We start from the raw sequence: 23,040 nt of genomic DNA on the forward strand, positions 1-23,040 counted from the left end.
TTAAAGAGCGCATCGTCCATGCACTCAGGCAATCTGTGAGCACAAAGGTGCACCTGACAACAGATGCATGGACCAGTAGGCATGGCCAGGGACGTTACGTGTCCATCACGGCACACTGGTTAAATGTGGTGGATGCAGGGTCCACAGGGGACAGCAAGTTTGGGACAGTTCTGCCTAGCCCACGGTCTAGGAAACAATTGGCTGTAGCCGTTCGCACCCCCTCCTCCTCCTCTTCGTCCTCCTGCAGAAGCGAGAGCTTGTCCACAGACCGCAGTCGCACAACCACTCCATCCGCAGCTGCCACTGTTGCACACCAGGTCTCCCATTATGGGGCAGCTACTGGCAAACGTCAGCAGGCTGTATTGGCTATGAAGTGTTTGGGCGACAACAGACACACCGCGGACGTTCTGTCCGAGTTCTTGCAGAAAGAAACGCAGTCGTGGCTGGGCACTGTAGATCTTGAGGCAGGCAAGGTAGTGAGTGATAACGGAAGGAATTTCATGGCTGCCATCTCCCTTTCCCAACTGAAACACATTCCTTGCCTGGCTCACACCTTAAACCTGGTGGTGCAGTGCTTCCTGAAAAGTTATCCGGGGTTATCCGACCTGCTCCTCAAAGTGCGTGGACTTTGCTCACATATCCGCCGTTCGCCCGTACACTCCAGCCGTATGCAGACCTATCAGCGTTCTTTGAACCTTCCCCAGCATCGCCTAATAATAGACGTTGCAACAAGGTGGAACTCAACACTGCACATGCTTCAGAGACTGTGTGAACAGAGGCGGGCTGTTATGTTTTTGTGGGAGGATACACATACACGGGCAGGCAGTAGGATGGCAGACATGGAGTTGTCAGGTGTGCAGTGGTCGAAGATTCAAGACATGTGTCAAGTCTTTCAGTGTTTTGAGGAATGCACACGGCTGGTTAGTGCAGACAACGCCATAATAAGCATGAGCATCCCCCTAATGCGTCTGCTGATGCAAAGTTTGACGCACATAAAGGATCAGGCGTCTGTGTCATGATCCCAATGGCAGGGGATCACTAAAGGACAAGCACAGATACAAACAAGCTCTAGGGCGATGGAACCTGAGCTGACCGCGACCCTGAACCTAACACACAAATAAAAGTAGCTGGGGAACGTGCCTACGATGATCCTAGACGTCTCGCTCCAGCCGAAGATCTAACTTCCCCTATTAGAAGAAACACAGACCTCTCTTGCCTCCAGAGAAATCCCCCACAGAAATAGCAGCCCCCCACATATAATGACGGTGAAATGAGAGGAAAGCACATACGCAGTATGAAAACAGTTTCAGCAAAATGAGGCCCGCTAAAGCTAGATAGCAGAGGATACAAAAGTGAACTGCGCGGTCAGCGAAAAACCCTTCAAAAAACCATCCTGAAATTACTTGAACTCATGTGCCAACTCATGGTACATGAGGAGCAATTTCAGCCCACTAGAGCAACCAGCAGCAAGAATCACATATCTGCAGGCTGGACTAAAAACCAAATAAAGCAAAACACCAAAACAGGAAAATCCAAACTTAGCTTGACCAGAAGGTTCTAGGAGCAGGGAGCAGAGGTAACAAGACACACTGGATACATTGATAACTGGCGAGGAAATGCCAGCAAAGCCAGGTTAAATAGGAAACTCCCATATGCTGATGGAACAGGTGGAACCCAGAAACCCAGGAAAGACAAGTCACCCAGTACCATCAGCAACCACCAGAGGGAGCCCAAAAACAGAACTCACAACACGTCTGCAGCTGAGGAAGAGGAAAGCCTTGATGACAGTCAGCCATTGTCTGGCCAGGGCAGTGTACAGGACGAGGTAGCGGGCGAAGAGGAGGACGAGGAGGATGATGGGGATGATTATATTTTTAATGAGGAAGCTTTTCCGGGGCCACTGGAAATTGGTGGCGCGGCAAGGCCGGTTTCTGGTTTTTTGAGGGACACAAGTGACGTGGATTTGCCTGAAACTGCCCCTCAACCAAGCACAACCGCAGATTTGAGAACTGGAACTTTGGCCCACATGGCGGATTATGCCTTACGTATCCTCAAAAGGGACACACGCATAACTAAAATGATGAATGATGACGATTACTGGTTGGCCTGCCTCCTTGATCCTCGCTATAAAGGCAAATTGCAAAATATAATGCCACATGAGAACTTGGAACTAATATTAGCAACCAAACAATCAACTCTTGTTGACCGTTTGCTTCTGGCATTCCCTGCACACAGCGCCCGTGATCGTTCTCACACGAGCTGCAGGGGCCAGCAGACCAGAGGAGTTAGAGGGGCAGAAATCAGAAGTGGCGTTGGCCAGAGGGGTTTTCTGACCAGGTTGTGGAGTGATTTTGCTATGACCGCAGACAGGACAGGTACTGCAGCATCAATTCAAAGTGACAGGAGACAACATTTGTCCAGTATGGTTACAAACTATTTTTCATCCCTTATCGATGTTCTCCCTCAACCGTCATTCCCATTTGATTACTGGGCATCAAAATTAGACACCTGGCCAGAATTGGCAGAATATGCATTGCAGGAGCTTGCTTGCCCGGCAGTTAGTGTCCTATCAGAAAGAGTATTCAGTGCTGCAGGTTCAATACTAACAGAAAAAAGGACTCGTCTGGCTACCCAAAATGTAGATGATCTAACCTTCATTAAAATGAACCACAACTGGATTTCGAAATCTTTTGCCCCACCTTGCCCGGCTGACACCTAGCTTTCCTATGAAAAGGTCTTGCCTGTGGACTATTCTGAATGCCTTTTCCAATCTCGTAATTTTCAGCACCTGATTGTCCAGCATACGACATGTTTACACCTCACTAAATGGCCAAACTCCCCACACGGGGCCGTGGTATCGACACTTGGCGACAGCACCCGTGAGAGTGCAGTTTGTCTGAAGAGGTGGGTGAGCCCGCTTTTGGTCGACGGCACTGCCACTGGGTCCCTCCTAGTACAATAAAGTGTCTCTGGCGGTGGTGGTGCGCACCCAACGTCAGACACACCGTTGTAATATGAGGGGCCCTGGGCCTGTACCGCCGGCCACAAGACAGTTTCCCCCCACCCCAGCTCAAACAGTGCTCTACCACTTGCAAAATTATCTCACAGCTCCACCAATGTTTAGTCTATGCGCTGACATCCTTCAATGCCTGCCACTGACAATACCATTGTATTGACATTTTTGTTATGTTAGGCCTTCGATGCCTGTCTGTGGTCACTCCTTCCACTAGGCCTCCACTGACACCACTGCTGCCCGTGTACCCCTGGAACCAATTTAAAATTGCCTACAGCCATGTGTTATTATTTTAGGCCTTCGATGCCTGTCTGCGGTGACTCCTTCCACTAGGCCTCCACTGACCACACCACTGCTGCCCGTGTACCCCTGGAACCAATTTAAAATTGCCTACAGCCATGTGTTATTATTTTAGGCCTTCGATGCCTGTCTGCGGTGACTCCTTCCACTAGGCCTCCACTGACCACACCACTGCTGCCCGTGTACCCCTGGAACCAATTTAAAATTGCCTACAGCCATGTGTTATTATTTTAGGCCTTCGATGCCTGTCTGCGGTGACTCCTTCCACTAGGCCTCCACTGACCACACCACTGCTGCCCGTGTACCCCTGGAACCAATTTAAAATTGCCTACAGCCATGTGTTATTATTTTAGGCCTTCGATGCCTGTCTGCGGTGACTCCTTCCACTAGGCCTCCACTAACCACACCACTGCTGCCCGTGTACCCCTGGAACCAATTTAAAATTGCCTACAGCCATGTGTTATTATTTTAGGCCTTCGATGCCTGTCTGCGGTGACTCCTTCCACTAGGCCTCCACTGACCACACCACTGCTGCCCGTGTACCCCTGGAACCAATTTAAAATTGCCTACAGCCATGTGTTATTATTTTAGGCCTTCGATGCCTGTCTGCGGTGACTCCTTCCACTAGGCCTCCACTGACCACACCACTGCTGCCCGTGTACCCCTGGAACCAATTTAAAATTGCCTACAGCCATGTGTTATTATTTTAGGCCTTCGATGCCTGTCTGCGGTGACTCCTTCCACTAGGCCTCCACTGACCACACCACTGCTGCCCGTGTACCCCTGGAACCAATTTAAAATTGCCTACAGCCATGTGTTATTATTTTAGGCCTTCGATGCCTGTCTGCGGTCACTCCTTCCACTAGGCCTCCACTGACCACACCACTGCTGCCCGTGTACCCCTGGAACCAATTTAAAATTGCCTACAGCCATGTGTTATTATTTTAGGCCTTCGATGCCTGTCTGCGGTGACTCCTTCCACTAGGCCTCCACTGACCACACCACTGCTGCCCGTGTACCCCTGGAACCAATTTAAAATTGCCTACAGCCATGTGTTATTATTTTAGGCCTTCGATGCCTGTCTGCGGTGACTCCTTCCACTAGGCCTCCACTGACCACACCACTGCTGCCCGTGTACCCCTGGAACCAATTTAAAATTGCCTACAGCCATGTGTTATTATTTTAGGCCTTCGATGCCTGTCTGCGGTGACTCCTTCCACTAGGCCTCCACTGACCACACCACTGCTGCCCGTGTACCCCTGGAACCAATTTAAAATTGCCTACAGCCATGTGTTATTATTTTAGGCCTTCGATGCCTGTCTGCGGTCACTCCTTCCACTAGGCCTCCACTGACCACACCACTGCTGCCCGTGTACCCCTGGAACCAATTTAAAATTGCCTACAGCCATGTGTTATTATTTTAGGCCTTCAAAGCCTGTCTGCGGTGACTCCTTCCACTAGGCCTCCACTGACCACACCACTGCTGCCCGTGTACCCCTGGAACCAATTTAAAATTGCCTACAGCCATGTGTTATTATTTTAGGCCTTCGATGCCTGTCTGCGGTGACTCCTTCCACTAGGCCTCCACTGACCACACCACTGCTGCCCGTGTACCCCTGGAACCAATTTAAAATTGCCTACAGCCATGTGTTATTATTTTAGGCCTTCGATGCCTGTCTGCGGTGACTCCTTCCACTAGGCCTCCACTGACCACACCACTGCTGCCCGTGTACCCCTGGAACCAATTGCCTACAGCCATGTGTTATTATTTTAGGCCTTCGATGCCTGTCTGCGGTGACTCCTTCCACTAGGCCTCCACTGACCACACCACTGCTGCCCGTGTACCCCTGGAACCAATTTAAAATTGCCTACAGCCATGTGTTATTATTTTAGGCCTTCGATGCCTGTCTGCGGTGACTCCTTCCACTAGGCCTCCACTGACCACACCACTGCTGCCCGTGTACCCCTGTAACCAATTTAAAATTGCCTACAGCCAGCCCAATTTTTTTATTTTAGGCCTTCGATGCCTGTCTGCGGTCCATTCTTTCAACTACTACTACACTGACCAGGGCACTGCTGCCCGTGTACCCCTGGAACCAACATCAGAAAATATAAAAATAAGTATTTTGCTTACAAAAAAGAAAATACTGGAGAGATATCAAATGCAGACATTTTAACATTAAAAACAAACACACAACTAAAATCTGGTACAGTACTAAAAATGGCCACCAGCTACAATTATTTTCTCCTACAAGTAGTTAACTGAAAGGTTTTTTCAATTGAAAACACACATATGGCATCCACCGAGTGTTGTCCTGTCGCGTCTTCTTTATATTATTGCCGAGAAGATGCAAAACAATGAAAATAATAAAATCATTAATTACCAAAATAATAGAGAAAGTCAACACCACATTGCAAATAAACATTCATTCCAAATAAAGAAGCAGGGCGCGTCCGAGGGTGAGTATATACCTAATAAGAATATAATCACCCTCGGACGCGCAATGCTTATTTCCAACAGCCTTCCTTCCTAAGAATCAGCCCTTCCGTGGTGTAGAGAGACGTTGTGTTACACTCCAAGGTGTTCCCCAGGTTGCCTTTCCTGAGCTTCGATCTTCCGGCTCTCGTTTAGTAGTTGTTGGAAACTACGCTGCATTAGGCCTTCAAATTGGGTATGGGGTGTAGAGAGATGGTGTGTTCCACTCCAAGGTGTTCCCCAGGTTGCCTTTCCTGAGCTTCGATCTTCCGGCTCTCGTTTAGTAGTTGTTGGAAACTACGCTGCATTAGGCCTTCAAATTGGGTATGGGGTGTAGAGAGATGGTGTGTTCCACTCCAAGGTGTTCCCCAGGTTGCCTTTCCTGAGCTTCGATCTTCCGGCTCTCGTTTAGTAGTTCTTGGAAACTACACTGCATTAGGCCTTCAAATTGGGTATGGGGTGTAGAGAGAGGGTGTGTTACACTCCAAGGTGTTCCCCAGGTTGCCTTTCCTGAGCTTCGATCTTACGGCTCTCGTTTAGTAGTTCTTGGAAACTACACTGCATTAGGCCTTCAAATTGGGTATGGGGTGTAGAGAGAGGGTGTGTTACACTCCAAGGTGTTCCCCAGGTTGCCTTTCCTGAGCTTCGATATTCCGGCTCTCGTTTAGTAGTTGTTGGAAACTACACTGCATTAGGCCTACAAATTTGGTATGGGGGAAACATTGGCGCATCTGCGGTCCCTCCTTCCTCTAGGCCTCCACTGACCTGTCTACTGCTGCCCGTGTTCCCCTGGAACCAATTTTAAATTGCCTACAGGCAGCCCAATTTATTATGTTAGGGCTTCGAAGCCTGTCTGCGGTCCCTCCTTCCACTAGGCCTCCACTGACCTGTCTACTGCTGCCCGTGTACCCCTTGAACCAACATCATAAAATAAAAAAAAAAGTATTTTGCTTATAAAAAAGACAATACTGGTGAGATATCAAATGCAGACATTTTAACATTAAAAACAAACACACAACTAAAATCTGGTACAGTACTAAAAATGGCCACCAGCTACAATTACTTTCTCCTGCAAGTAGTTAACTGAAAGGTTTTTTCAATTGAAAACACACATATGGCATCCACCGAGTGTTGTCCTGTCGCGTCTTCTTTATATTATTGCCGAGAAGATGCAAAACAATGAAAATAATAAAATCATTAATTACCAAAATAATAGAGAAAGTCAACACCACATTGCAAATAAACATTCATTCCAAATAAAGAAGCAGGGCGCGTCCGAGGGTGAGTATATACCTAATAAGAATATAATCACCCTCGGACGCGCAATGCTTATTTCCAACAGCCTTCCTTCCTAAGAATCAGCCCTTCCGTGGTGTAGAGAGACGTTGTGTTACACTCCAAGGTGTTCCCCAGGTTGCCTTTCCTGAGCTTCGATCTTCCGGCTCTCGTTTAGTAGTTCTTGGAAACTACACTGCATTAGGCCTTCAAATTGGGTATGGGGTGTAGAGAGAGGGTGTGTTCCACTCCAAGGTGTTCCCCAGGTTGCCTTTCCTGAGCTTCGATCTTCCGGCTCTCGTTTAGTAGTTGTTGGAAACTACGCTGCATTAGGCCTTCAAATTGGGTATGGGGTGTAGAGAGAGGGTGTGTTACACTCCAAGGTGTTCCCCAGGTTGCCTTTCCTGAGCTTCGATCTTCCGGCTCTCGTTTAGTAGTTCTTGGAAACTACACTGCATTAGGCCTACAAATTGGGTATGGGGTGGAGAGAGATGGTGTGTTACACTCCAAGGTGTTCCCCAGGTTTCCTTGCCATTGCTTCGGTCTTCCGACTCTCGTTTAGTAGTTGTAGAAAAGTACACTGCATTAGGCCTACAAAATGGGTATGGGGTGGAGAGAGATGGTGTGTTACACTCCAAGGTGTTCCCCAGGTTGCCTTTCCTGAGCTTCTATCTTCAGGCTCTCATTAAATTGTGGTTAAATGGAACAACTGCATTTGGCGTACTAGTTGGTTTGGGGCCTACTATCGGTGTCTGCCACTCCTTGCTGTTCTCCTGGTTTCCTGTCCTGAAATTCCATTTTCAGGCTCTCGTTAAGTAGTTGTTAATGTTAGACTGCATTTGGCCTACTAGTTGGGTTGGGGCCTACTATCGGTGTCTGCCACTCCTTGCTGTTCTCCTCCACTGAACAAAGCTGTGCCGCCTGTTTACTACGGTTGCCAATTTTGAACTGCATTTCGACTACTTACTGATTTGGCCCTACTCTCTGTGTCAGCCTCTCATTCCAGTTGTCCTCCACTGCAATGCCCCCTGGTTATTCCTGTGTTACCAATTTTGAACTGCATTTAGCCCACTTTATTCTTTGGGCCTATATCTGTGTTTCCACTTCATCGTGCCCATTGCCCAGCCAGTGATAGATGAGTCTGCTGGTACATTGACCCATAACGCAACATTCCCCGTGCATGCTACACAACAACATTGTGACCCTGCTGAAAGTCAGGTTGCTCTTCCCGCATACCATACCACCTTACACGGGGACAAAGAGGAAGGTGCAGATGAAAGTGCAGGTTCCTTCATCAGGTGGGGGGAGGAATACTAGTTGGCGACGTCACTGGCACAGGGCCTCTCATAGTACGCAAAAGTGTTGCTGCCGGTGGGAGGCGCCCCCGCCGTGCAAACACACCGCTGTACTTTGAGGGGCCCTGTGCCAGTGCCAATGCCAACAAGTGGGCCCCCCCTGCTTGCTCAGGATCACAGCACTTGCAAAGTTGAAATACTTACCTCTCCCTGCTCCACTGCCGTGACGTGGTCCAGATTTCCTGGGCCCACTAATTACTTGAACCAGCCCTACCCCACACAACTTTAGCCAAATGACCCCCAATTTCAAATGCCTTCCAATTATTATAAGGTAAATTACGCTTGACAAGCTTCATTAAGAAGAATGGATGGTTTTTACATTAAAATGGGCACTCTAGGTGTTTTCCTGGCCCCCACTGACTGCCGACTATGCTGCCCCATTGACTTGCATTGGGTTTCGTGTTTCGGTCGATCCCGACTTTACGTCATAATCGGCCGATTTCACTCGACCCGACTTTTCAGATAGTCGGGTTTCGCGAAACCCGGCTCGACTCTAAAAAGGTCAAGGTCGCTCAACTCTAGTTACCAGTATGCAATGAATGAATGACATGTTCCAGCTGTCACCAGTTAGTTACCAGTATGCAATGAATGAATGACATGTTCCGGCTGTCACCAGTTAGTTACCAGTATGCAATGAATGAATGACATGTTCCGGCTGTCACCAGTTAGTTACCAGTAGGGTTGAGCGAAACGGGTCGAACATTTTCAAAAGTCGCCGACTTTTGGCTAAGTCGGGGTTTCATGAAACCCGATCCGACCCCTGTGCGGGGTCGGCCATGCGGTACGCGACTTTCGCGCCAAAGTCGCGTTTCAATGACGCGAAAAGCGCCATTTCTCAGCCAATGAAGGTAAACGCAGAGTGTGGGCAGCGTGATGACATAGGTCCTGGTCCCCACCATCTTAGAGAAGGGCATTGCAGTGATTGGCTTGCTGTCTGCAACGTCACAGGGGCTATAAAGAGGCGTTCCCGCCGACCGCCATCTTACTGCTGCTGATCTGAGCTTAGGGAGAGGTTGCTGCCGCTTTGTCAGAAGCAGGGATAGCGTTAGGCAGGGTCCATTAACCACAAAACCGCTTGTGCTGCAGCGATTTGCACTGTCCAACACCACCCTCGGTGTGCAGGGACAGTGGAAGTTTTTTTTTTTTTTTTTTCCCCTCAGCGCTGTAGCTCATTGGGCTGCCCTAGAAGGCTCCCTGATAGCTGCATTGCTGTGTGTACGCCGCTGTGCAAACCAACTGCTTTTTTCAAAGCACAAATCCTCTTGTTCCTTCCTTTCTGCACAGCTATCTTTTTTGTTTGTCCACACTTTTTATTTCATTTGTGCATCAGTCCACTCCTTATTGCTGCCTGCCATACCTGGCTGAGATTACTGCAGGCAGGGAGATAGTAGCTGCCTGCCATACCTGGCTGAGATTACTGCAGGCAGGGAGATAGTAATTGTAGGACATTCCCTGTTTTTTTTTTTTTTTTTTTTTTTTGGTGGGAGATTAAGATTGGCAATTTGGCATTTCTGCTAGAGTGCCATCCCTGTGTGTGCCATCTCTCTCACATAGTGGGCCATAGAAAGCCTTTTCATTTTTCTGTATTTTTTTTTGTGGGGTGTATAAATTCTCCCTGATAAAAATACAGTGGGAGATTAATATTGGCCTTTGGGCTTGTGTGCCAGTCCTGAGTGTGCCATCTCTCTCACAAATAGTGGGCCATAGAAAGCCTATTTTATTTTTTTTTGGGTTTTATAAATTCTCCCTGAAAAAAAGGGAGATTAATATTGGCCTCTGGGCTTCTGTGCCAGTCCTGAGCGTGCCATCTGTGCCAGTCCTGAGCGTCCCATCTCTCTCACAAATAGTGGGTCATAGAAAGCCTATTTAATTTTTTTTTTGGTTTTATAAATTTTCCCTGAAAAAAGGGAGATTAATATTGGCCTCTGGGCTTGTGTGCCAGTTGTGAGCGTGCCATCTGTGCCAGTCCTGAGCGTGCCATCTCTCTCACAAATAGTGGGCCATAGAAAGCCTATTTAATTTTTTTTTTGGTTTTATAAATTTTCCCTGAAAAAAGGGAGATTAATATTGGCCTCTGGGCTTGTGTGCCAGTTGTGAGCGTGCCATCTGTGCCAGTCCTGAGCGTGCCATCTCTCTCACAAATAGTGGGCCATAGAAAGCCTATTTAAATATTTTTTTGGTTTTATAAATTCTCCCAGAAAAAAAGGGAGATTAATATTGGCCTCTGGGCTTCTGTGCCAGTCCTGAGCGTGCCATCTGTGCCAGTCCTGAGCGTCCCATCTCTCTCACAAATAGTGGGCCATAGAAAGCCTATTTAATTTTTTTTTTGGTTTTATAAATTTTCCCTGAAAAAAGGGAGATTAATATTGGCCTCTGGGCTTGTGTGCCAGTTGTGAGCGTGCCATCTGTGCCAGTCCTGAGCGTGCCATCTCTCTCACAAATAGTGGGCCATAGAAAGCCTATTTAAATTTTTTTTTGGTTTTATAAATTTTCCCTGAAAAAAGGGAGATTAATATTGGCCTCTGGGCTTGTGTGCCAGTTGTGAGCGTGCCATCTGTGCCAGTCCTGAGCGTGCCATCTCTCTCACAAATAGTGGGCCATAGAAAGCCTATTTAAATATTTTTTTGGTTTTATAAATTCTCCCAGAAAAAAAGGGAGATTAATATTGGCCTCTGGGCTTCTGTGCCAGTCCTGAGCGTGCCATCTGTGCCAGTCCTGAGCGTCCCATCTCTCTCACAAATAGTGGGCCATAGAAAGCCTATTTAATTTTTTTTTTGGTTTTATAAATTTTCCCTGAAAAAAGGGAGATTAATATTGGCCTCTGGGCTTGTGTGCCAGTTGTGAGCGTGCCATCTGTGCCAGTCCTGAGCGTGCCATCTCTCTCACAAATAGTGGGCCATAGAAAGCCTATTTAATTTTTTTTTTGGTTTTATAAATTTTCCCTGAAAAAAGGGAGATTAATATTGGCCTCTGGGCTTGTGTGCCAGTTGTGAGCGTGCCATCTGTGCCAGTCCTGAGCGTGCCATCTCTCTCACAAATAGTGGGCCATAGAAAGCCTATTTAAATATTTTTTTGGTTTTATAAATTCTCCCAGAAAAAAAGGGAGATTAATATTGGCCTCTGGGCTTCTGTGCCAGTCCTGAGTGTGCCATCTGTGCCAGTCCTGAGCGTCCCATCTCTCTCACAAATAGTGGGCCATAGAAAGCCTATTTTTTTTTTGGGGGGGGTTTTAGAAATTCTCCCTGGAAAAAAAAAGGGAGATTAATATTGCCCTTTGGGCTTGTGTGCCAGTACTAAGCGTTCCATCTCTCTCTCTCTCTCTTAGTCAGTGGGCCATAGAACGCCTATTTTTGGTTTTATTTGTTTTCTAAATTCTCCCTGAAAAAATCATTTTATTTTATTTGGTTTCTAAATTCTTCCTGATAAAATCATATTTTTTTTATTATTTTTTTTTCTAAAGTCTCCCTGAAAAAAAAAAAAAAAAAAAAAAAACAGTGGGAGATTAATATTGGCCTTTCTGCTTGTGTGCCAGTCTTGACTCCTGGGTGTGCCATCTCTCTCTCTCTCTCTCTCTCTCTCTCTCTCTCTCTCCAATTGTGGTCCATAGAAAGCCTATATTTTTTTTCCTTGATTTGGGTTCCAAAATCTACCAGAGAAAATAACTCCATCAATCATTGGTAGAAAAATATTGGCCTCTGGGCTTGTGTGCCACTCCTGATTCCTGTGTGCGTCATCTCTCAGTCAGTGGGCCATAGAACGCCTATTTTTGGTTTTATTTGTTTTCTAAATTCTCCCTGAAAAAATCATTTTATTTTATTTGGTTTCTAAATTCTTCCTGATAAAATCATATTTTTTTTATTTTTTTTTTTTCTAAAGTCTCCCTGAAAAAAAAAAAAAAAAAAAAAAAACAGTGGGAGATTAATATTGGCCTTTCTGCTTGTGTGCCAGTCTTGACTCCTGGGTGTGCCATCTCTCTCTCTCTCTCTCTCTCTCTCTCTCTCTCTCTCTCTCTCTCCAATTGTGGTCCATAGAAAGCCTATATTTTTTTTCCTTGATTTGGGTTCCAAAATCTACCAGAGAAAATAACTCCATCAATCATTGGTAGAAAAATATTGGCCTCTGGGCTTGTGTGCCACTCCTGATTCCTGTGTGCGTCATCTCTCACTCAGTGGCCCATAGAAAGCATATAGTTTGTTACATTTGTTTTCTAAATTCTCCCTGCAAAAATCAATTTTTTTTTTTTGGGGGGGTTTCTAAAGTGTTCCTGAAAAAAATAAAAATAAAAAACAAATAATAGTGTGACATTAATATTAACATTTGTGCTTCAGTGACAGTCCTGCGTGTGGGGCATCTCTCTAATTTGCAGCCACCAAAAAAAGAGTGTGTAACATTGTGCCTGATTTTCGCGGTGGTCTCACCAACCTGTAAAGGGGTAGCTAAATCATACTGAAGTTATAGCTCACCGTGTAAGTTGTGTGACTGCAACAAATAACGTTAGTTTGGTTACGTTTTTAAAACAATGAGGAAGTCTAGTGGAAGAGGTCGTGGCCGGGGGCGTTCATTGTCAGCTGGTAATGAGGGTAGTGGTAGTGGTGGAGCATCAGGTGGTCGTGGGGAAAAAAATATTGCACCTAAGTCTGGAGCTGTGGAGCCAGGTTCGTCGTCCGGCTACACAAGGCCTCGAACGCTCCCTTTTCTGGGATTAGGAAAACCGCTTTTAAAGCCGGAGCAGCAAGAGCAAGTTTTGGCTTATCTTGCTGACTCAGCCTCTAGCTCTTTTGCCTCCTCTCGTGAAACTGGTAAAAGTAAAAGCAGCGCGTCGTTAGTGGATGTTCACGGTCAGGGACAAGTCACTTCCTTGTCCTCTTCAGCAAAAACAACAACAGAGAAGAATGCAGCAGGCGACACAACGGGTTACTCCATGGAGCTCTTTACACATACCGTCCCTGGCTTAGAAAGTGAAGCAGTTAACAGTCCATGCCCATTACAAATTGAATCTGACATGGAGTGCACTGACGCACAGCCACAGCCAGACTACTATGCTGGTCCTTTGACTCAGACCACAACATTGCCCTCGCAGGGTGCTGATCAAGAATCAGACCCTGATGAGACTATGTTGCCCCATCACGAACGCTATACCACCGAACGACACGGTGACACAGACGAAGTTGCGCAGGAGGTACAAGAAGAGTTATTAGATGACCCAGTTCTTGACCCCGATTGGCAGCCATTGGGGGAACAGGGTGCAGGCGGCAGCAGTTCTGAAGCAGAGGAGGAGGAGGGGCCGCAGCAGGCATCAACATCGCCACAGGTTCCATCTGCCGGGCCCGTATCTTGCCCAAAACGCGTGGCAAAGCCAAAACCTGGTGGAGGACAGCGTGGCCATCCGGTTAAAGCTCAGTCTGCAATGCCTGAAAAGGTATCCGATGCTAGAAAGAGTGCAGTCTGGCATTTTTTTAAACAACATCCAATTGATCAGCGCAAAGTCATCTGTCAAAAATGTTCTACTTCCTTAAGCAGAGGTCAGAATCTGAAAAGTCTCAATACTAGTTGCATGCATAGACATTTAACCACCATGCATTTGAAAGCTTGGACTAACTACCAAACGTCCCTTAAGGTTGTTGCACCCTCGGCCAATGAAGCTAGTCATCAACGCAACATCCCTTCCGGCAGTGTAGGACCACCATTTAGCGCACCACCTGCTGTATCTGTGCAGGTATCTTTGCCAGGCCAAAGCAGTCAGGGTCAGGGAATCACCAGTTTCGTAGTAGGAAACACTGCATCTAGGGCACCGGCGGCAACAATACCATCTCCCACCGTCTCTCAGTCTGCCATGTCCACCGGCACCCCCGCTAGTTCCACGATCTCCATCTCTCCAGTCCAGCTCACCCTACATGAGACTATGGTTAGAAAAAGGAAGTACTTAGCCTCGCATCCGCGTACACAGGGTTTGAACGCCCACATAGCTAGACTAATCTCGTTAGAGATGATGCCCTACCGGTTAGTTGAAAGCGAAGCTTTCAAAGACCTGATGGACTACGCTGTACCACGCTACGAGCTACCCAGTCGACACTTTTTTTCCAGAAAAGCCATCCCAGCCCTCCACCAGCATGTTAAAGAGCGCATCGTCCATGCACTCAGGCAATCTGTGAGCACAAAGGTGCACCTGACAACAGATGCATGGACCAGTAGGCATGGCCAGGGACGTTACGTGTCCATCACGGCACACTGGGTAAATGTGGTGGATTCAGGGTCCACAGGGGACAGCAAGTTTGGGACAGTTCTGCCTAGCCCACGGTCTAGTAAACAGTTGTCTGTAGCCGTTCGCACCCCCTCCTCCTCCTCCTCCTCCTCGTCCTCCTGCAGAAGCAAGAGCTCGTCCACAGACCGCAGTCGCACAAACACTCCATCCGCACCTGCCACTGTTGCACACCAGGTCTCCCATTATGGGGCAGCTACTGGCATACGTCAGCAGGCTGTATTGGCTATGAAGTGTTTGGGCGACAATAGACACACCGCGGAAGTTCTGTCCGAGTTCTTGCAGCAAGAAACGCAGTCGTGGCTGGGCACTGTAGATCTTGAGGCAGGCAAGGTAGTGAGTGATAACGGAAGGAATTTCATGGCTGCCATCTCCCTTTCCCAACTGAAACACATTCCTTGCCTGGCTCACACCTTAAACCTGGTGGTGCAGTGCTTCCTGAAAAGTTATCCGGGGTTATCCGACCTGCTCCTCAAAGTGCGTGGACTTTGCGCACATATCCGCCGTTCGCCTGTACACTCCAGCCGTATGCAGACCTATCAGCGTTCTTTGAACCTTCCCCAGCATCGCCTAATCATAGACGTTGCAACAAGGTGGAACTCAACACTGCACATGCTTCAGAGACTGTGCGAACAGAGGCGGGCTGTTATGTTTTTGTGGGAGGATACACATACACGGGCAGGCAGTAGGATGGCAGACATGGAGTTGTCAGGTGTGCAGTGGTCGAAGATTCAAGACATGTGTCAAGTCCTTCAGTGTTTTGAGGAATGCACACGGCTGGTTAGTGCAGACAACGCCATAATAAGCATGAGCATCCCCCTAATGCGTCTGCTGATGCAAAGTTTGACGCACATAAAGGATCAGGCGTCTGCACCAGAGGAAGAGGAAAGCCTTGATGACAGTCAGCGATTGTCTGGTCAGGGCAGTGTACATGACGAGGTACCGGGCGAAGAGGAGGTGGAGGATGAGGAGGATGATGGGGATGAGTATATTTTTAATGAGGAAGCTTTCCCGGGGGCACGGGAAATTGGTGGCGTGGCAAGGCCGGGTTCTGGTTTTTTGAGGGACACAAGTGACGTAGATTTGCCTGCAACTGCCCCTCAACCAAGCACAACCGCAGATTTGACAATGGGAACTTTGGCCCACATGGCGGATTATGCCTTGCGTATCCTCAAAAGGGACACACGCATTACAAAAATGATGAACGATGACGATTACTGGTTGGCCTGCCTCCTTGATCCTCGCTATAAAGGCAAATTGCAAAATATTATGCCACATGAGAACTTGGAACTAATATTAGCAACAAAACAATCAACTCTTGTTGACCGTTTGCTTCTGGCATTCCCTGCACACAGCGCCCGTGATCGTTCTCACACGAGCTCCAGGGGCCAGCAGACCAGAGGTGTTAGAGGGGCAGAAATCAGAAGTGGCGTTGGCCAGAGGGGTTTTCTGACCAGGTTGTGGAGTGATTTTTCTATGACCGCAGACAGGACAGGTACTGCAGCATCAATTCAAAGTGACAGGAGACAACATTTGTCCAGTATGGTTACAAACTATTTTTCATCCCTTATCGACGTTCTCCCTCAACCGTCATTCCCATTTGATTACTGGGCATCCAAATTAGACACCTGGCCAGAATTGGCAGAATATGCATTGCAGGAGCTTGCTTGCCCGGCAGCTAGTGTCCTATCAGAAAGAGTATTCAGTGCTGCAGGTTCAATACTAACAGAAAAAAGGACTCGTCTGGCTACCCAAAATGTAGATGATCTAACCTTCATTAAAATGAACCACAACTGGATTTCAAAATCTTTTGCCCCACCCTGCCCGGCTGACACCTAGCTTTCCTATGAAAAGGTCTTGCCTGTGGACTATTCTGAATGACTTTTCCAATCTCGTAATTTTCTTCACCTGATTGTCCAGCATACGACATGTTTCCACCTCACGAAATGGCCAAACTCCCCACACGGGGTCGTGCTATCGCCACTTTGCGCTTGGACCCTTGAGAGTGCTGTTTGTCTGAAGAGGTGGGTGTGGCCGCTTTTGGTCGACGGCACTGCCACTGGGTCCCTCATAGTACAATAAAGTGTCTCTGGCGGTGGTGGTGCGCACCCAACGTCAGACTCACCGTTGTAATATGAGGGGCCCTGTGCCTGTACCGCCGGCCACAAGCCAGTTCCCCCCCCCCCAGCTCAAACAGTGCTCTACCACTAGCAAAATTATCTCTCACAGCTTCACCAATGTGTAGTCTAGGCGCTGACATCCTTCAATGCCTGGCACTGACAATACCATTGTTTTGACATTTTTGTTATGTTAGGCCTTCGAAGCCTGTCTGCGGTCACTCCTTCCACTAGACTTCCACTGACCATACACTGCTGCCCATGTACCCCTGGAACCAATTTAAAGTGCCTACAGCCAGCCCAATTTTGTTATGTTAGGCCTTCGAAGACTGTCTGCCGTCACTCCTTCCACTAGACTTCCACTGACCATACACTGCTGCCCATGTACCCCTGGAACCAATTTAAAGTGCCTACAGCCAGCCCAATTTTGTTATGTTAGGCCTTGGAAGCCTGTCTGCGGTCACTCCTTCCACTAGACTTCCACTGACCAGACCACTGCTGCCCGTGTACCCCTGGAACCAATTTAAAATTGCCTACAGCCATGTGTTAATATTTTAGGCCTTCGATGCCTGTCTGTGGTCACTCCTTCCACTAGGCCTCCACTGACCACACCACTGCTGCCCGTGTACCCCTGGAACCAATTTAAAATTGCCTACAGCCATGTGTGATTATTTTAGGCCTTCGATGCCTGTCTGCGGTCACTCCTTCCACTAGGCCTCCACTGACCACACCACTGCTGCCCGTGTAACCCTGGAACCAATTTAAAATTGCCTACAGCCATGTGTTATTATTTTAGGCCTTCGATGCCTGTCTGCGGTCACTCCTTCCACTAGGCCTCCACTGACCACACCACTGCTGCCCGTGTACCCCTGGAACCAATTTAAAATTGCCTACAGCCAGCCCAATTTTTTTATTTTAGGCCTTCGATGCCTGTCTGCGGTCCATTCTTTCAACTACTACTACACTGACCAGGGCACTGCTGCCCAAGTACCCCTGGAACCAATTTAAAATTGCCTACAGCCATGTGTTAATATTTTAGGCCTTCGATGCCTGTCTGTGGTCACTCCTTCCACTAGGCCTCCACTGACCACACCACTGCTGCCCGTGTACCCCTGGAACCAATTTAAAATTGCCTACAGCCATGTGTGATTATTTTAGGCCTTCGATGCCTGTCTGCGGTCACTCCTTCCACTAGGCCTCCACTGACCACACCACTGCTGCCCGTGTAACCCTGGAACCAATTTAAAATTGCCTACAGCCATGTGTTATTATTTTAGGCCTTCGATGCCTGTCTGCGGTCACTCCTTCCACTAGGCCTCCACTGACCACACCACTGCTGCCCGTGTACCCCTGGAACCAATTTAAAATTGCCTACAGCCAGCCCAATTTTTTTATTTTAGGCCTTCGATGCCTGTCTGCGGTCCATTCTTTCAACTACTACTACACTGACCAGGGCACTGCTGCCCAAGTACCCCTGGAACCAATTTAAAATTGCCTACAGCCATGTGTTAATATTTTAGGCCTTCGATGCCTGTCTGTGGTCACTCCTTCCACTAGGCCTCCACTGACCACACCACTGCTGCCCGTGTACCCCTGGAACCAATTTAACATTGCCTACAGCCATGTGTGATTATTTTAGGCCTTCGATGCCTGTCTGCGGTCACTCCTTCCACTAGGCCTCCACTGACCACACCACTGCTGCCCGTGTAACCCTGGAACCAATTTAAAATTGCCTACAGCCAGCCCAATTTTTTTATTTTAGGCCTTCGATGCCTGTCTGCGGTCCATTCTTTTAACTACTACTACACTGACCAGGGCACTGCTGCCCAAGTACCCCTGGAACCAATTTAAAATTGCCTACAGCCATGTGTTAATATTTTAGGCCTTCGATGCCTGTCTGTGGTCACTCCTTCCACTAGGCCTCCACTGACCACACCACTGCTGCCCGTGTACCCCTGGAACCAATTTAAAATTGCCTACAGCCATGTGTGATTATTTTAGGCCTTCGATGCCTGTCTGCGGTCCCTCCTTCCACTAGGCCTCCACTGACCTGTCTACTGCGGCCCGTGTACCCCTTGAACCAACCTAATAAAATATTTAAAAAATTAATTTGATTATAAAAAATAAGATCGTGTTGAGATCTCAAATGCAGACATTTTAACAATCAAAACAAACACACAACAAATATCTGGAACTGTACTACAAAGGTCCAACAGCTACAATTTCTTTCTCCTGCAAGAAGTTAACTGAAAGTTTTTTGGAGTTGTTAACACAGATATGGCATCCACCGAGTGTTGTCCTGTCGCGTCTCCTTTAAATTATTTCCAATAAGATGTTAAACTATTAATTTAATAAAATCAATAATTAAAAAAATAATTGAGTAAGTCAAAAGCACATTGCAAATAAACATTAATTACAAATCAAGAAGCATGGCGCGTCCGAGGGTGAGTAGATACCGAATAAGAATATAATCACCCTCGGACGCGCAATGCTTATTTACAACAGCCTTCCTTCCTAAGAATCAGCCCTTCCGTGGTGTAGAGAGAGGTTGTTGTTACACTCCAAGGTGTTCCCCAGGTTGCCTTTCCTGAGCTTCGATCTTCCGGCTCTCGTTTAGTAGCTGTTGGAAACTACGCTGCATTAGGCCTACTAATTGTGTATGGGTGAAACAGTGGCGCATCTGCGGTCCCTCCTTCCACTAGGCCTCCACTGACCTGTCTACTGCGGCCCGTGTACCCCTTGAACCAACCTAATAAAATATTTAAAAAATTAATTTGATTATAAAAAATAAGATCGTGTTGAGATCTCAAATGCAGACATTTTAACAATCAAAACAAACACACAACAAATATCTGGAACTGTACTACAAAGGTCCAACAGCTACAATTTCTTTCTCCTGCAAGAAGTTAACTGAAAGTTTTTTGGAGTTGTTAACACAGATATGGCATCCACCGAGTGTTGTCCTGTCGCGTCTCCTTTAAATTATTTCCAATAAGATGTTAAACTATTAATTTAATAAAATCAATAATTAAAAAAATAATTGAGTAAGTCAAAAGCACATTGCAAATAAACATTAATTACAAATCAAGAAGCATGGCGCGTCCGAGGGTGAGTAGATACCGAATAAGAATATAATCACCCTCGGGCGCGCAATGCTTATTTACAACAGCCTTCCTTCCTAAGAATCAGCCCTTCCGTGGTGTAGAGAGAGGTTGTTGTTACACTCCAAGGTGTTCCCCAGGTTGCCTTTCCTGAGCTTCGATCTTCCGGCTCTCGTTTAGTAGCTGTTGGAAACTACGCTGCATTAGGCCTACTAATTGTGTATGGGTGAAACAGTGGCGCATCTGCGGTCCCTCCTTCCACTAGGCCTCCACTGACCTGTCTACTGCGGCCCGTGTACCCCTTGAACCAACCTAATAAAATATTTAAAAAATTAATTTGATTATAAAAAATAAGATCGTGTTGAGATCTCAAATGCAGACATTTTAACAATCAAAACAAACACACAACAAATATCTGGAACTGTACTACAAAGGTCCAACAGCTACAATTTCTTTCTCCTGCAAGAAGTTAACTGAAAGTTTTTTGGAGTTGTTAACACAGATATGGCATCCACCGAGTGTTGTCCTGTCGCGTCTCCTTTAAATTATTTCCAATAAGATGTTAAACTATTAATTTAATAAAATCAATAATTAAAAAAATAATTGAGTAAGTCAAAAGCACATTGCAAATAAACATTAATTACAAATCAAGAAGCATGGCGCGTCCGAGGGTGAGTAGATACCGAATAAGAATATAATCACCCTCGGACGCGCAATGCTTATTTACAACAGCCTTCCTTCCTAAGAATCAGCCCTTCCGTGGTGTAGAGAGAGGTTGTTGTTACACTCCAAGGTGTTCCCCAGGTTGCCTTTCCTGAGCTTCGATCTTCATGCTCTCGTTTAGTAGGTGTCGGAAAGTAGGCTGCATTAGGCCTAAAAAATGGGGAATGGGGTGGAGAGAGATGGTGTGTTACACTCCAAGGTGTTCTCCAGGTTTCCTCGCCATTGCTTCGATCTTCCGACTCTCGTTTAGTAGTTGTAGAAAACTACACTGCATTAGGCCTACAAAATGGGTATCGGGTGGAGAGAGATGGTGTGTTACACTCCAAGGTGTTCCCCAGGTTGCCTTTCCTGAGCTTCTATCTTCAGGCTCTCATTAAATTGTGGTTAAATGGAACAACTGCATTTGGCGTACTAGTTGGTTTGGGGCCTACTATCGGTGTCTGCCACTCCTTGCTGTTCTCCTGGTTTCCTGTCCTGAAATTCCATTTTCAGCCTCTCGTTAAGTAGTTGTTAATGTTAGACTGCATTTGGCCTACTAGTTGGGTTGGGGCCTACTATCGGTGTCTGCCACTCCTTGCTGTTCTCCTCCACTGAACAAAGCTGTGCCGCCTGTTTACTACGGTTGCCAATTTTGAACTGCATTTCGACTACTTACTGATTTGGCCCTACTCTCTGTGTCAGCCTCTCATTCCAGTTGTCCTCCACTGCAATGCCCCCTGGTTATTCCTGTGTTACCAATTTTGAACTGCATTTAGCCCACTTTATTCTTTGGGCCTATATCTGTGTTTCCACTTCATCGTGCCCATTGCCCAGCCAGTGATAGATGAGTCTGCTGGTACATTGACCCATAACGCAACATTCCCCGTGCACGCTACACAACAACATTGTGACCCTGCTGAAAGTCAGGTTGCTCTTCCCGCATACCATACCACCTTACACGGGGACAAAGAGGAAGGTGCAGATGAAAGTGCAGGTTCCTTCATCAGGTGGGGGGAGGAATACTAGTTGGCGACGTCACTGGCACAGGGCCTCTCATAGTACGCAAAAGTGTTGCTGCCGGTGGGAGGCGCCCCCGCCGTGCAAACACACCGCTGTACTTTGAGGGGCCCTGTGCCAGTGCCAATGCCAACGAGTGGGCCCCCCCTGCTTGCTCAGGATCACAGCACTTGCAAAGTTGAAATACTTACCTCTCCCTGCTCCACTGCCGTGACGTGGTCCAGATTTACTGGGCCCACTAATTACTTGAACCAGCCCTACCCCCCACAACTTTAGCCAAATGACCCCCAATTTCAAATGCCTTCCAATTATTTTAAGGTAAATTACGCTTGACAAGCTTCATTAAGAAGAATGGATGGTTTTGACATTAAAATGGGCACTCTAGGTGTTTTCCTGGCCCCCACTCACTGCCGACTATGCTGCCCCATTGACTTGCATTGGGTTTCGTGTTTCGGTCGATCCCGACTTTACGTCATAATCGGCCGATTTCACTCGACCCGACTTTGGACATAGTCGGGTTTCGCAAAACCCGGCTCGACTCTAAAAAGGTCAAGGTCGCTCAACTCTAGTTACCAGTATTCCATGAATGAATGACATGTTCCAGCTGTCACCAGTTAGTTACCAGTATGCAATGAATGAATGACATGTTCCAGCTGTCACCAGTTAGTTACCAGTATTCCGTGAATGAAAAAAAAACTATTATCATAATGTCCATTTATTATGTCATCATGATTCTTCTCTTGTTGTATATATATTTGTGTTTCTTCAGATATCCTGTTATACCATGCCTCATGTCTAGTAGTCTCTCAAGCTTGCTTTGTAACATTATTATTTCATGCATTTATACATACATTATATATATGTATTATATATATTTATACCAGTATATATATATATATGTGTGTGTTTGTATAACATGATACTGTTTAGTGTCTCTGATGACCCCAACAGAAAGGGAATTCCATCTGAACTGGAAACTTCAATTTCTCTGCTACACTGCCATAGGGTGAATTTCGAAGCTTATTATGACTGCTCATGTTGATCGGCTTTCCATGATGTTCACAGCAGTGACGAGTCCTCCAGACCCATACAGCTAACGTATGGAATTCCCAAAAATTAGGATCACCTTCTATAAACTCACAGTGCCCTAATAGGGTATTTATAAGGCTATTATCACACTCTCCTATGGAAAATACTGATTTTACTAATAACATAGTAACATAGTTAGTAAGGCCGAAAAAAGACATTTGTCCATCCAGTTCAGCCTATATTCCATCATAATAAATACCCAGATCTACGTCCTTCTACAGAACCTAATAATTGTATGATACAATATTGTTCTGCTCCAGGAAGACATCCAGGCCTCTCTTGAACCCCTCGACTGAGTTCGCCATCACCACCTCCTCAGGCAAGCAATTCCAGATT

General features: G+C 46.8%; 1 protein-coding gene across 4 annotated transcripts in view; it reads right to left on the reverse strand.

Moving 5' to 3' along the window:
• LOC138671223 (collagenase 3-like) overlaps positions 1-23,040 on the reverse strand; it is an 89,039-nt gene that overhangs the window by 18,565 nt on the left and 47,434 nt on the right. The window lies entirely within an intron of this gene.

Source organism: Ranitomeya imitator, chromosome 3 (genome assembly GCF_032444005.1).
Source record: "Ranitomeya imitator isolate aRanImi1 chromosome 3, aRanImi1.pri, whole genome shotgun sequence".
Taxonomy (NCBI): domain Eukaryota; kingdom Metazoa; phylum Chordata; class Amphibia; order Anura; family Dendrobatidae; genus Ranitomeya; species Ranitomeya imitator.